The sequence below is a fragment of the Crocodylus porosus genome, unplaced genomic scaffold, assembly GCF_001723895.1.
Source record: "Crocodylus porosus isolate Cpor-Errol unplaced genomic scaffold, CroPor_comp1, whole genome shotgun sequence".
NCBI classification, from domain to species: domain Eukaryota; kingdom Metazoa; phylum Chordata; order Crocodylia; family Crocodylidae; genus Crocodylus; species Crocodylus porosus.
In genome coordinates this window covers 31,472,381-31,484,676 of record NW_017728912.1, presented here as the reverse complement: position 1 = coordinate 31,484,676, position 12,296 = coordinate 31,472,381, and positions in this window count along the sequence as shown.

Below are 12,296 nucleotides of genomic sequence, written 5' to 3'. Positions count from 1 at the left end.
TCCTTAGCCTTCACTACCTCTGTGAGCTGACCCAAGAATTCCTGGTCAAGCTCTTCTCCCTGGTTGGGAGGTCTGTAGTAGACTCCCACCATTAAGTCCCTTTCCCCTCAACTGCCTTGTACTCTAACCCAAAGCACTTCGGAGTGCCCCTCCCCTGGCTCCTTGCTAATTAATGAGGATGTGTATTCCTCCTTAATATAGAGCGCCACGCCCCCACCCCTCTTTCCTATCCTGCCCCTGTTTCCTATTCTTGAGTTTGGTGAGAGTGCAGTTAGGCCCATGTTGAGTGCTAATGAAAATCTCATTGTCAGATGCAGTTCCTTGGACACTAGCTACAAGTAAATGTTTGAAAAACGCATGCTCCTCTCTGGGGGAAAAGCAGTTTGTTCCATGCTGATAGAGATTCCAGCTCAATTTTTAAGGAGTTTTTCTAACGGACTGTAACACCACAACAGGAACTAATGTTCCCTGCAGGCTGCTGGGGAAAGAGGAAGGAAGCAGAAGGGGAACCAGCATTGCACACGAAGAACTGGCTCAGTGGTGAGAGACAGTGAAAGAGAGAAAAGCAGCAGCCAGCAAGATGCAGGATGAGACCCAGGAGCTTTAGTGAGGCTGACTGCAAGCCACAGCAGCAGGGCTCAGAAGGAGAGCCTGGGTACACAGCAATTGAGTGTCCCATGAAATTAAAGACTGGTTTGAGAGCCCCCCCTGGAGTTAAGTGGGGGCTTAAGTTTTCTTCAGTGTATTGCACCATGTTGTTAATGTTCCTTATTTGTTATCTTGCTATCTGTCCCTGAAGGGTTTTCTCCTTGAGTCATTGTTATGGTCTGTTATACATATTGTAAGTGCATGTACCTTAATGTATTGCTCACCCATGTTTTCCCAATCTCTTTAGCTCATTGGACTGTGACCCTATGCCCCCAGAATCCCTTTTATAAATTTGAGAACCCTCCTTTTGGTTCCTGTGCAGCTTCTGGGGTTTGGTACAATTTCCCTTTGCAGCTCCTATTGTACTGGTTCCAGCTGTACCCATGCTGGGAATTCCTTTATGCTTCTCCAATTCCTCTGTAACAAATCATTTTAATTATATTTGTTTTCTATCAGCTTTCATTTTCTGAAATTCCAGCAAAAGTACCAAAGCTGATATGCAGATCTGTCCCTTGGAAACAGCATAGCCCCTGTGCTGCAGGGAAGAGAATGTGAAAGTTAGTTAAAAGACACAGGACAATCTGGAGGACTGAACTGAAGTCCTCTCTGTTCCTGGTCCCTGGCTATCAAACATAAGCCATGTCTCCCTAGCCTCTCCACAGAGGGTGTATGCCTCATATGTCCATCTTCAATTCGAAAGAATTATTAAAGAAACCCATGGCAGTGACATGATTGACAGCAGGATTCTCAGGTACAATGACACACACAACACTTACCAGTACAAGAATGTGACAAACTTAATGAATTCTGGCACCCAGGGGATAGTAATTGCCAGGATTAAAGCTGCCTATATAACTTTGGGCTCTTTGAACGTATGAAGTCTTTAATTAAATCGGCCAGGCAGGGACCTTTACATCCACCTGCTGTTTGAGCTCAGCAAGTAGATGACAGCATCACCAGCATCAGGGCATTTATAGATGTGCTGAGGCGGGGGAGGGGGGCACTTTAACTAGAGCGGTAATTAAAGTGCTCGGAGCGTCATGTGTGTCAGTGTCCCCATGCTGGAAAATGGCAACAGGGATGCTTTCACTAAAGCTTGTCAAACGAGCTTTGCTTAAAGTGCCACTGCCACCATTTTTCTGCACAGGGATGCTGATACACATGATGCTGGAATCTGCTGGAGCACAGCAATTACTATGCTCCAGCAGACTCAGTTGAGTCTGCTCCTCCACATTGTAATTACAGCACCTCAGAGCAGCCTCTCTGCACGTGTATAGGTGCCCTAAGGTGTCACATTCTTACACCTCTGCTCCAATGTGTATCAATTAGTATGCATTGGAGCAGACTCGATTAATCTAGCACACTCTAATTAGTGCTAGCTCTAATTAGCACACTCTAGCAGCCTCCGGGTCACATGTATTTAGCCTCCTCATGTTTCAAAACAGCAGCAGGGGCACATTCATTAAAGTTTGTCCTACGAGCTTTAGTTAAAGCACTCGCGCTGCCATTTTGAAGCATGGGATGCTGAATACATGTGATGCTGTGGGTGCTTTAATTAGAGTGGCTCTCAAGTGCTCTAATTAAAGCACCCTCCTCCCACCCAGGGGCATGTATATAGGCATCCTTTGAGGTCCAGTCCTAGAAAAGAATGAGACATACTTGGCCAGTAAGCTTCACAGCTGTTTGCTGACAGTAAAGGCAAAGTGAGATTCAGGACTCCATTCCAGGCTCTGAAGCAGAGTGTATTTGAATGGTGTGGGATCTTCTGCTCTGTTCCTCCCAGTGTGAACACTTCTGCCCTGTTTCTGCCCATCTATCCCTGTTCCTCTCCTCTCCTGTTTTCATACTCCTCTTACCTACCTTCTCCACCTCCCAGATACCCAGTCCCACTTTCTCCACCTGAGCTTCTTATACAGTCCAAGGTTTTCTACTTGATCCTTGTCTCTCTGCCTGTTCTTCTCATTTGACTCCCACATCCTGGCTCCTCCCTGATATATCTTCTCCCCCTGCTTACCACTGCCTTCTGCACTGCTGATTCTCAGTCCTAGTGTCCTGGCCCAGCCAGTCCCAACCTCTTCCAGTACCACGTCTAATCTATCTCCAACTACAAGCTGGCTCTCCAACTCCCTGCTATGTCCCTACCAAGCATTCAGTCCCAGTCTTTGGTTGCCTATAGACATATTCATAGATTTCATAGATTTTTAGGGTCGAAAGAGCACTGGGAATCACATGATACGACCAGGTGGATGGAAGGAGGATCTAGCCCAGGTGGCTCATCCAGGGGCGTGGGGGCTGGGGGCTCCCACCACTGCGTGCACCCCAACAGAGGATCCGAGGGGACAGGAGCCCCCCTATCTTTGTGTGGTGGAGGCAGCTGCCTTTGCAGACTGGGCTTTGCACCCCAAACCTTGCTTCAGCATGCCTGCGAGTGGCCCCACACCACATGCATCCAGACACTGGGCAGGCAGGGGACAAGGCTCAGTCCAGTGGTGGGACACATGTGGCATGACATTGCTCCTGGGCCAGCTGCAGAAGGGCTCAGGGTGCAAAGCCCAGCCCACAAGAGAAGCTGCCTCTGCCGTGCACAGATGGGGGGACATTGCCCCCCTAAATCCCGGCCAGCATACGCAGCTGCAGCAGCTGTGAAGGAGGAAGTGGGGCTGAAGCAGGGGCAGGCCCTGCACAGCTGGGGCATAGGATGGAGCCATGTGGGGGGTGGGGAACACAGACTGGTAGGGCATGGGGAACACCTGCCCCTGGATCTGCACACTGGCTGGGCTGGCTGCTGCTGTGGGCTGGGGCTGGGCTGCACTTGGGTCAGGTAGCAGTGGTGCTGGGAGCAGGGCTATGGGGGGGGCGGGCTGCAGGCACCCCAAATTTGCCATAGCCCCCCCACTCCCAGCACCACTGCCATCATCCAGCTTAAATGCAGCATGGCCCAGCTCCCTGCTGTGAAGAGCATGACTGCCTACCCCTTCCCCCCTGGGACCTGTACAGGCTGGGGCTAGAAGGCAGTGCTGCGCTCTTCACATTGGGGGTCTGTGTTGTGCTGTGCTTGGGCAGGGCAGTGGTGCTGGGAGGGATGGCTATGGAGGGGCTGCAGTGAATTTTCAGTTGCCTTCAGTCCCCCCACCCACATAGCCCTTCTTGCTGCCCTGCCTGAACACAGCCTGGCGCAGCCCGGCCGCAGTCTGCAGTGGTAGCTGGCCTGGCTGGTGTGCAGATCTGGGGGCATATGTGCCCCATACTCTCCTGGGCTGCATGCCGCCCCTCCATGCGCCCCCCAGATGCGCCGCTTGCAGCTCCATTCCACGTGGTGGCTGTGCAGGGCCTGGCCCTGCACAGCCCCTCTCCTTGCCTTACCAACACTGATGGGGGGTGCCGATTGAGGCTTCAGCAGTGAGGGAGGAAGTGGGGCTAGGCCCAGGGCCTCAATCTACTCTGCCCCCCAACAACCTTTTCCCCTCCTCCCTCCAATCCCCTGCATAGACTTACCTGCTGGGGGGGCATTCCCACAAATATTTTTTTCTCCTCTGCCTCAATTTGCCCCCCCCCTTCCCACCACACAGACTTACCTGCTGGGTTGAGGGGCAGGGGGTGGCCCACAGTAGATTTTGGGTTGCTTTTAAATGCCAAAGGTTATCTCCTACTTAAAAAGCTTGGAGACCACTGCTCTAAGCAGTAGGACTATGGACAGAAATTATACATAAACCAGTATAAGTGATTGGAAACTGGTTCAAATCTGTAGCACAACAGAAGCTCAGTGCACATAAACCACTTTCAAAATGACTAAAACTGCTTTAAGATAACCCTAGATAGATGTAGTATCAGATTTAACTGATTTAGGTTAAATCAGTTTATAGAATGTCTATTCCAGACCCTTGAAACCTCTAGTTTCAAGTTAACTCACAGTCCCCCAGCATCCCAGGATGCTTTGCACCTCCCCTGCAAACCTCCCCTCCCCTCACAGAGTGGGAGGATTAGCCTTGGCCCAAGCTGTCTGTTCCAGTGGAGCAGGGAGTTGTGCACTAGCACCCCCCAGCTTCTGGTCCTGGGGAGGGGAAGGTATGTGGCTGCAGTTCCAGAATCAAAAGGAAAGTGTGTTCACTTGTTTATCAGTTCAGTCGACTGATCTGTGAAGACTGAATTGATTCCGCCTCCGGCTTTTTGAGTGTCTGCACTTAGCCTGGAAAGCTGAGGAAATCAAGGAGAGATGGTTTAGGCCAGTTCAGAGATGTGATGGTGATGAAAATTAATTAACGAAACTCTGAGCTTGAAGAATTTACAAATTATGAGAGCATGAAGACTGTCCCATAATTTTCTAATGGAGGTTGGTGAAATCCCATTGCTTGAATTATTTTCTGTCAAGTGCTAGTGTCTAGCCATCCATACACACAAATCACATGGGCTTAATATTGTTACCATTGGTACTTCTTTTTTTTAATCTTCTTTTCCTAGTGAATAAAAGTATGTTACATTTTTTTTTTACTTCACATTAAGGGTCACTGGTGTGAAATGGCTGAGAAATACTGGCTTAGATTAATGCAAATTATCCTAATGTTTGTGAAGCTTTGAAGAAAAACCTGGGCTGCATTTTCACAGAACCTGGAATAGCTGCAGGTTTGTCTAAAAGAAAGTCTTCTACTTAGAGTGTATTTTGCTCTGAGTTTTTATTAATTTGAACCTGAATCTCAGGGAATGTGAAGCAGACACAGATCAAAGCCAGAAAAGAGTTTTGGATAGAAACTGCTGAGGTCTGCATTGCTCTAGTTTTCCTTCTCATCTCTAATTTCTGTGATCCACCACCTGATTTCATTTAGTGTGGCCTCTGAGCAGTGCTTTAAGGGTATTTGAGTTTAGAAAAGCTGATGGCGGAGAGAAAATTTCTTATTTCCTCTCTGAACACCACAGCTGTGTTACCCCTAGGTTCAGATTTGCTGGCATTGCTCCAGCTCAGGTTTCATGTTCTGCCATGCAATATTGTGCACTGTGATATATGTGAGGAAAAAAAATCTGAGGGCTTTTGCTGGCATTTGAAATTCAAGTGATGGAAATTAGCTTCCCCCCCATAATAGGCATCTTTCACTACCATGGGCTGAAGTTATCCATGAAATAGATAGTGTCCCAGCATGAATCCGCCAATGCACTTCAAAACAATTTAATCTGAAAAAAGTTGTTCTCTTTCAGTTCAAGGACAGGCATTTTTCTACATTCCCTTAAAGGAACTGACCAACCAGTCACCCCATTTTTTTCCTATCTCCTTGATGATCCCTGACCCAAATCACAGAGCTCATGCACAACTTTTCTACAGATTAACTAGAAGAAAATGTCAGGTTGGGTAAGATTATAATGAACGCTCTTGGGAGATATGGAAGAAGTAAGAGACATTGCTCAGAACTTTCAAGAATTTCTTAGCAAGGAACTAATTAAGATGAAATTTGTTGGAAGAGCTGGCCCCTATGCCAGGGATGTTGAGGTCTTTGACACAGGTTCTTTACTTCCCAGAACAAACCTCAGCAGACAGACTGAGGAAAGGTGGGGATGTACAGGTTACAAAGGGATGTTTTTCCCTGCAGATTACAACATAACTCCAGTTTAACTCATGGTTGATTGCAGTGGCCTCAGCTCCATTGTAACTTTATGTCCAGCACTGAAATGCTGGATTGTGCAGCAAGGAATGGACACAGTGATATAGCAAGCAGCGGTGAGCACAGTAGTTAAGACTGAAACCCATTTCCAGAATAAGGATCATGCACACTCTTAAAAAAAAATTAAATGGTGTATATGGGAAATATCCCGGGGAGGTACACTGGTACACTGGCACTCCCCTTGGATTCTTGCTCCATTCAAAGTTTAAAACCAACTGCCTGGCATTGGCAGTAGCATTTCTAGTCAGGCAATGCTGAGGCAGTCACTTGACTTTATAGCTCATTATAATCTACCTAAATCCCCTTTAAACTGCTCATGCTACAGGTGTTAATAATCCTCTCTTCCTTTTAATGGTCTTGATGTTCCACCAGTTGAGCTATCCTTTGTTCTGCAGTGCTGATGTCTTTTCTCTTCTGGTAGTGAAGCTCCCATTTCACAGCCCTGCAGGTTGTTTTAAATTCATTCTAATGAAGTTATACTTGTTTTCTTCTTCAATCTTAAACTGAATAATACAGTCCTAGGCCCATAATGTATTAGTAAAACTTCTTGTTTATTTTTAACTGGAGAAACATTTGTGTTTTATGTGTGATGATGCACCTCAACATATGCACCCCCCTTTTCAAAATTCTAGATCCACCCATGGAAATAGCTAAGTCTTTGTCAATGCTGCAAGTTTGGCTGACAGATATATTAGGTTGGAGCAGTGGAAAAAAAATCACACAGCTGATACAGCCATGCTGGCAAGCCCCTGGCGCACATGCAGCTGCGTTGATAGAAGAAGGCTTTTGCTCAGGAGGGAAGTCCAGAAAAACATGCACTGCAGTGCCACAGGGATTCTGCCAGTACAGCCCTGTCAAGCTGGTAAAGTCTCCACAGTACAAGCCCTTAAACCAGGGATGTCAAAGTCAGTGCTTTGGGTTGGATGTGGACTGTGGGGCTGGATCTGGCCTGGGCTATGCAGTGGTAGCTGCAGTGGCAACTCTGGCCTGCGCCATGCCTGTGTAAAACTTTGCTGAGCTAAGCAGTACTTACTCAGAGCCCATGGAGATAAGTGACATGAGGACAGGCAAAACTAAGGATGTAGCTAGGTTTCAAAGTCTGTTTGCAGTTATTGCATCTCACTTAGAACAAAGGGGGCAAATCTTCGCTTTTTGTTAGCCAGCCTGTTTATCCTGTGTCCAGTCCTCAACCGTGAGACAAGACAGCACTGAGCAATGAGTGAGTGTTAGATGGCAGCATGCAACTCCTTTGCTTCTGAGCCCCCACATTTAGTCAAACAGGGTGTGGCCCCAGGACCATTCGCGTGCAATTTGCAGCACCCCAAAACCATTTGAAGCACTGCAAACCACACGCAGCACATGTTCATCCCTGCGTCATGCTGCTAATTTGCAGCATGGCAGTTTTCTTTGACACTGGGAGATCCTGGTGTCCAAAAAAAGTTGCTAAAAAAAAGTGGTGTGGAACACATCACAGCAGCATGTGCAGCCAGAAACCAGAGCCAAGTTGCCCAGAGTCACACTCTGGCTGCTGGTCAGGCTCCGAGTGGTTGGGTGGGTGCCACCGCTGCCCCGGAAAGCCCCCAGGATTCCAGGTAAGACTGCTGGGGTAAACACCAGCCTTCCCCTAACCCACCCGGGACCCTTTGCCATGCACCAGAGTGTGCGTGCAGGGCCGTACCTACAGGAAGCACGTGACCCTTCACACGTGCACTCATTGGGACGTGCCTACATAGAGCAATTTAATCAAACTGGGGTTATGAGCACTGACTTCAAACTTTCATGTCAAATCACATGTGTAGTTACTGTGTTACAAAAATGCTCTGGACTGCTAGAGACTGTATCAACCCAGTACTGTTAGGAGATATTATTTCATAGCCTATCCATTACTTCTTCTATAGCCAATGGGTCAAAATGATCCTTGCAATGATTCTATTGAAATTAAGGCGTTACTGCACTGATATACTTGGCCCATGGCCTTTAAGCTCAGTCTTAAACAACACTGTGTAAATTCATACTTTGTTTGCCACTCCTTGTAGCGTCTTACACCAGTGGGGACTAAGAAAAGGTAGTCATACATCAGCAGTACACTGCACTTTTGTAGCTTGGTTGGCTGCTTGTTCTAACCCACTCAGCTGTTGTGAAATGTGAAAACGCCGTGACACTTAACTCAGGTTTTCTTACATTTGTGAACAGTAACATTTGGGCATGCAGGCATTTTACTCCCATAGCAGCTATAGCTATTGCGCCATGAATTCCCCCTTAGAAATAACCTTTTTGCTTTAAATAGGCCCCCATTACAGAATGGAAAAAAAATCGCACAGTGAGGCCTGTGATAAGGAAACACTCTTCATGCTTTGCTATAAGCAAAGTAACGCTTGGCTTGAGCTACTATTATGCATATATGTTAAAGCATATGTGTATTTACTGATATTTCCAAACTGGCATTCAGATCATCTAAAATATTGGGGGGGGTTTCAGAATGCACATCAAGGAAGTGGGCTGAGGGAAATGTCTACAAAGGTTTGCAGCCATCAGAGCATTATCATTTAAAATTCTCTGTAATAGGTGCACACAGCTAATCAGTTAACAATGATTGAGATTATTTCAGTCTCAGCAGTTGTAAATCAGTGGGTTTTTAGAGTAAGTATGTGGTACAACACACCTGGTTTGAGTATATTTAAAAAGCTCATTTATCTCTCTTGTTAGACAATATGTGGGTTTTTTTTAATGCATCATTTGGCAGTTAACAGCAGATTAAGCCCAGGTGTAGGAAAAAGTCCATCCTCCAGTGCTGGCAAATTGAAATCAGCCATTTTTTTGGGACCAGTGCAGCAGCATAGTCCTGTCTGCCACAGTTCAGCACTCTCGCGGAAGCTTTCGTTGCTCCTCTGGCTGTCCCTAGGAGCCATGTAAGAGGGAAGACTCTAAAGGTGAGTCCACACCGTGTCCTGGTGTATATTGCACGGGACAATCACAAGTGCCCACCTGCTTCTGCTTACATGTACCAAGTGCAGAAGTGTGGCAGTGAAGTCATGCCAGAGACACTTTCTACAGCCACTTTGAGACCTCCCCCTCCAACGTGGTAGAGGGCAGCTGCTGTGGATGCCTCCACAGTGGCTTCACTGCCTCATTTCTTGATTCTATCCATGTGGGCAGGAGCGGGGTGAGTAGGGTATACTGGCAACATGGTGTAGACATGCCCTGAGATGGGCAATGGCATTGGTAACCTTGGTGCCTACTGTCACCTTGGACTCTCGAGAATGTGAGGCCCCCCCATGGCCATGTAGGAGGGAGGCTCATTGCCTGGTCTCAGAACTGAAGACAGGCTTTGTGGGATTTCCTGGATACTCCTTTAAGGTACCCTAATCTTCAGAAAGTACCAAGTAGTGGCTCGAGGAAAATTCGGGTCCTTAAAATTGTCTTATGTTAGCACCCAGTATCACTAGCCTCTTTAGACAATTTAGACCAGGATTTTGACTTTTGCTGCTGATGCACAAACAAGAGGACACCCAGTGCAACCTATCTTCAGTTTGCAAGTCTTGCAAGGCAGGAACAAAAGGGGTTTGATGCTCGCTATTCCAGCAGATGTGACCTGGAGCTAACACAAACATGGACCTGCCTAAAGTCACTTTTCAGAAAAGATATACGTCAAAGACAGAACCAGGGGCCAAGAGATTTGGGCTCTGTCCTTCTTACAGACACAGACTGACTGAGTGACCTTGGGCAAGCTTCTTAACCTCTTTGTGCTTAGCTTTCCCATCTGAATATGGGGATGATGAATGGGGACCCGCTACATTTTGCAGGGTAGGCTTTTCAGATGTAATTAACTGATGTTTCTGTAGCAGTTTGAAAGGCACTATAGAAGTGCGAGATATTATTATTAAAGTGTTATTTCTTTTCTGCCCTGGCACTCTGGGCAGAATGCTGCTATGAGTAAAACAAGAGTGATTTATGTTGCTGTAGTTCATTCACCTTGAGAAAGGATTACATGTTGGGAATGTTGACTGGTTGTCTTTTCTGTGCTATTGGTGTAATATATTACAGATTTTTAATCAAGCTGTGGGGCACTGGAGGCCATGTTTTAAACTTATGAGATATAGTATCAAGAGCCTTTCCCGATATTGTCTAATTGAAATTCTATCATGGGTTTTTTTTTTTTTAATTTGTTTAATATATTTTAATTTCTCTCTCTCTCTCAAAAGAAGCCAACAGAGCAAACAGACTGACCAAGCTGTCATGTTACTGCTCTAGAACCTGAGGAAATGGTTGTCCAGTGCTACCTCAAGGACAGAGAAACTACTTGTATGATAGGTATTGACTTTCTGCCCATCTCAAAAGAGAGATCAGTGGAGTGGCATGAGAGTAACTTTAGTTCTGGAACAACTGACTTGTAGCACATATGATCTGTCATGCCCCAGCGATCTGAGGTCATTTAGGGCCAAATTCAGAGTGGATGGGTGGGGGATGGGAGATACAAAAAGCTCTTTCACACTCCCTCCGACTCTGATGGCACCATCTTGAGTGGCCACACCTTGTGCATTGGAAACTGTGTGCTTGTGTTGGTGATTTTTTGCATAGGGTGTGAGTAGAGCTTCATGACAGACAGGCCCCAGGGGCTGGGGAAAAGTAGAGTCAGTCCTCTTCTGTATCCAGGGCCATCCCTGGAACTCTCTTGCATTTCCAACAGCTTTTCTGAGTGTTTTCTCCTTCCTTGTCTCTGAAATGGCTTTTGGAGGCTTCCTAACCTTGTTTGTCTTGTGCTGCTGCTCTGGTGTGGGGCTAGAGGTTCTGTGTGGGGTGGCTCTGGGGTATGTGTCTGCATGGGATGCTGGGGTGTGCTCTCTGGGTTTCAGGGGAAACTCTCTGGGAAGTCCAACAATGTGGGGCCATGACTGGAACCCCTCTTCTACTCCATTTGGATCTTCCTAATAGAGTTGAAAGGGGGGGTCCCAGTCATTGGCCCCATATTATTTGGGAGTGGGGCCTATGTTTCACTTCTCAGGCTAGGTATTGGTGGCTACTTCTCATGGCACCTGCACTGATGCCTGAGCCCCTAGAGCAAAAACTGCTTTTATTAGTAGGGCTTTGCAGCACACATATCAGGAACTGTTTCCAGGATCAGGCCCCTTACAACCAGAATTGCTCATTCTGTCTTCTTGGGACACGCTTCTTTTATCCTGGGCAGCAACAGGGCACCATGCAGGTGGGGCAATGACCTCTGAAAATGCAGCCACACCACCCTTTCTTTAGCTTGAAAGACTGCCTCTCTCCATGGCCCTGTTTAGCTACAAATACAATTCAGCCATGCCTGCTGAGTCTGGAGGAAAAATGCAGCAGGGGCGCTGGTCCGCCAGTGGCTGAGGATGCCCAATATATGGTGTAACTGAACTGATGCTTTAGTGCTTATATTTTACTTATTACTTGCCATAAAGGACAGAGCAGTAAATCTTTGGAAAATTTAATTAAATAAAACATTTGCTTTCTTTAAAAATAAAGCACTTTATAAATAACTTTTCTTTTTTTATTTCCTCCCTCTCCAAGTTGGAGATGTTAGTGGAGTGTCCTTTCTTGACAAAGCTTCTGATCATCAGGTATGCTCTGAACAGCACACAACTTAGAAAGACCTGTCAGATCACAGAGCCCCCCTTCAAGGCCATGACTGAGTAATCTTGCCAATTATCATGTAAGACTGCTGACCAGGGCAGTCTTCCCATTTATATCCATTAAAAAGACACTGCTTTGCTGGGCCTTGCCATAATGCACAAAACCACTGGGCTTATAAGAATGACTTCATGCCTTTGTAGCTGGGTGAAATACCTGTGCACAACACAAAGCCCACACAAGCACTAGAGATAGCAGTTTAAATGACTAGATTTCATAGATATCATAGACATCAGGGCTGGAAGGGACCTCGGGAGATCATTGAGTCCAGCCCCCTGCCCAAAGGACAGGAAGTCAGCTGGGGTCATAGGATCCCAGCAAGATAAGCATCCAATTTAC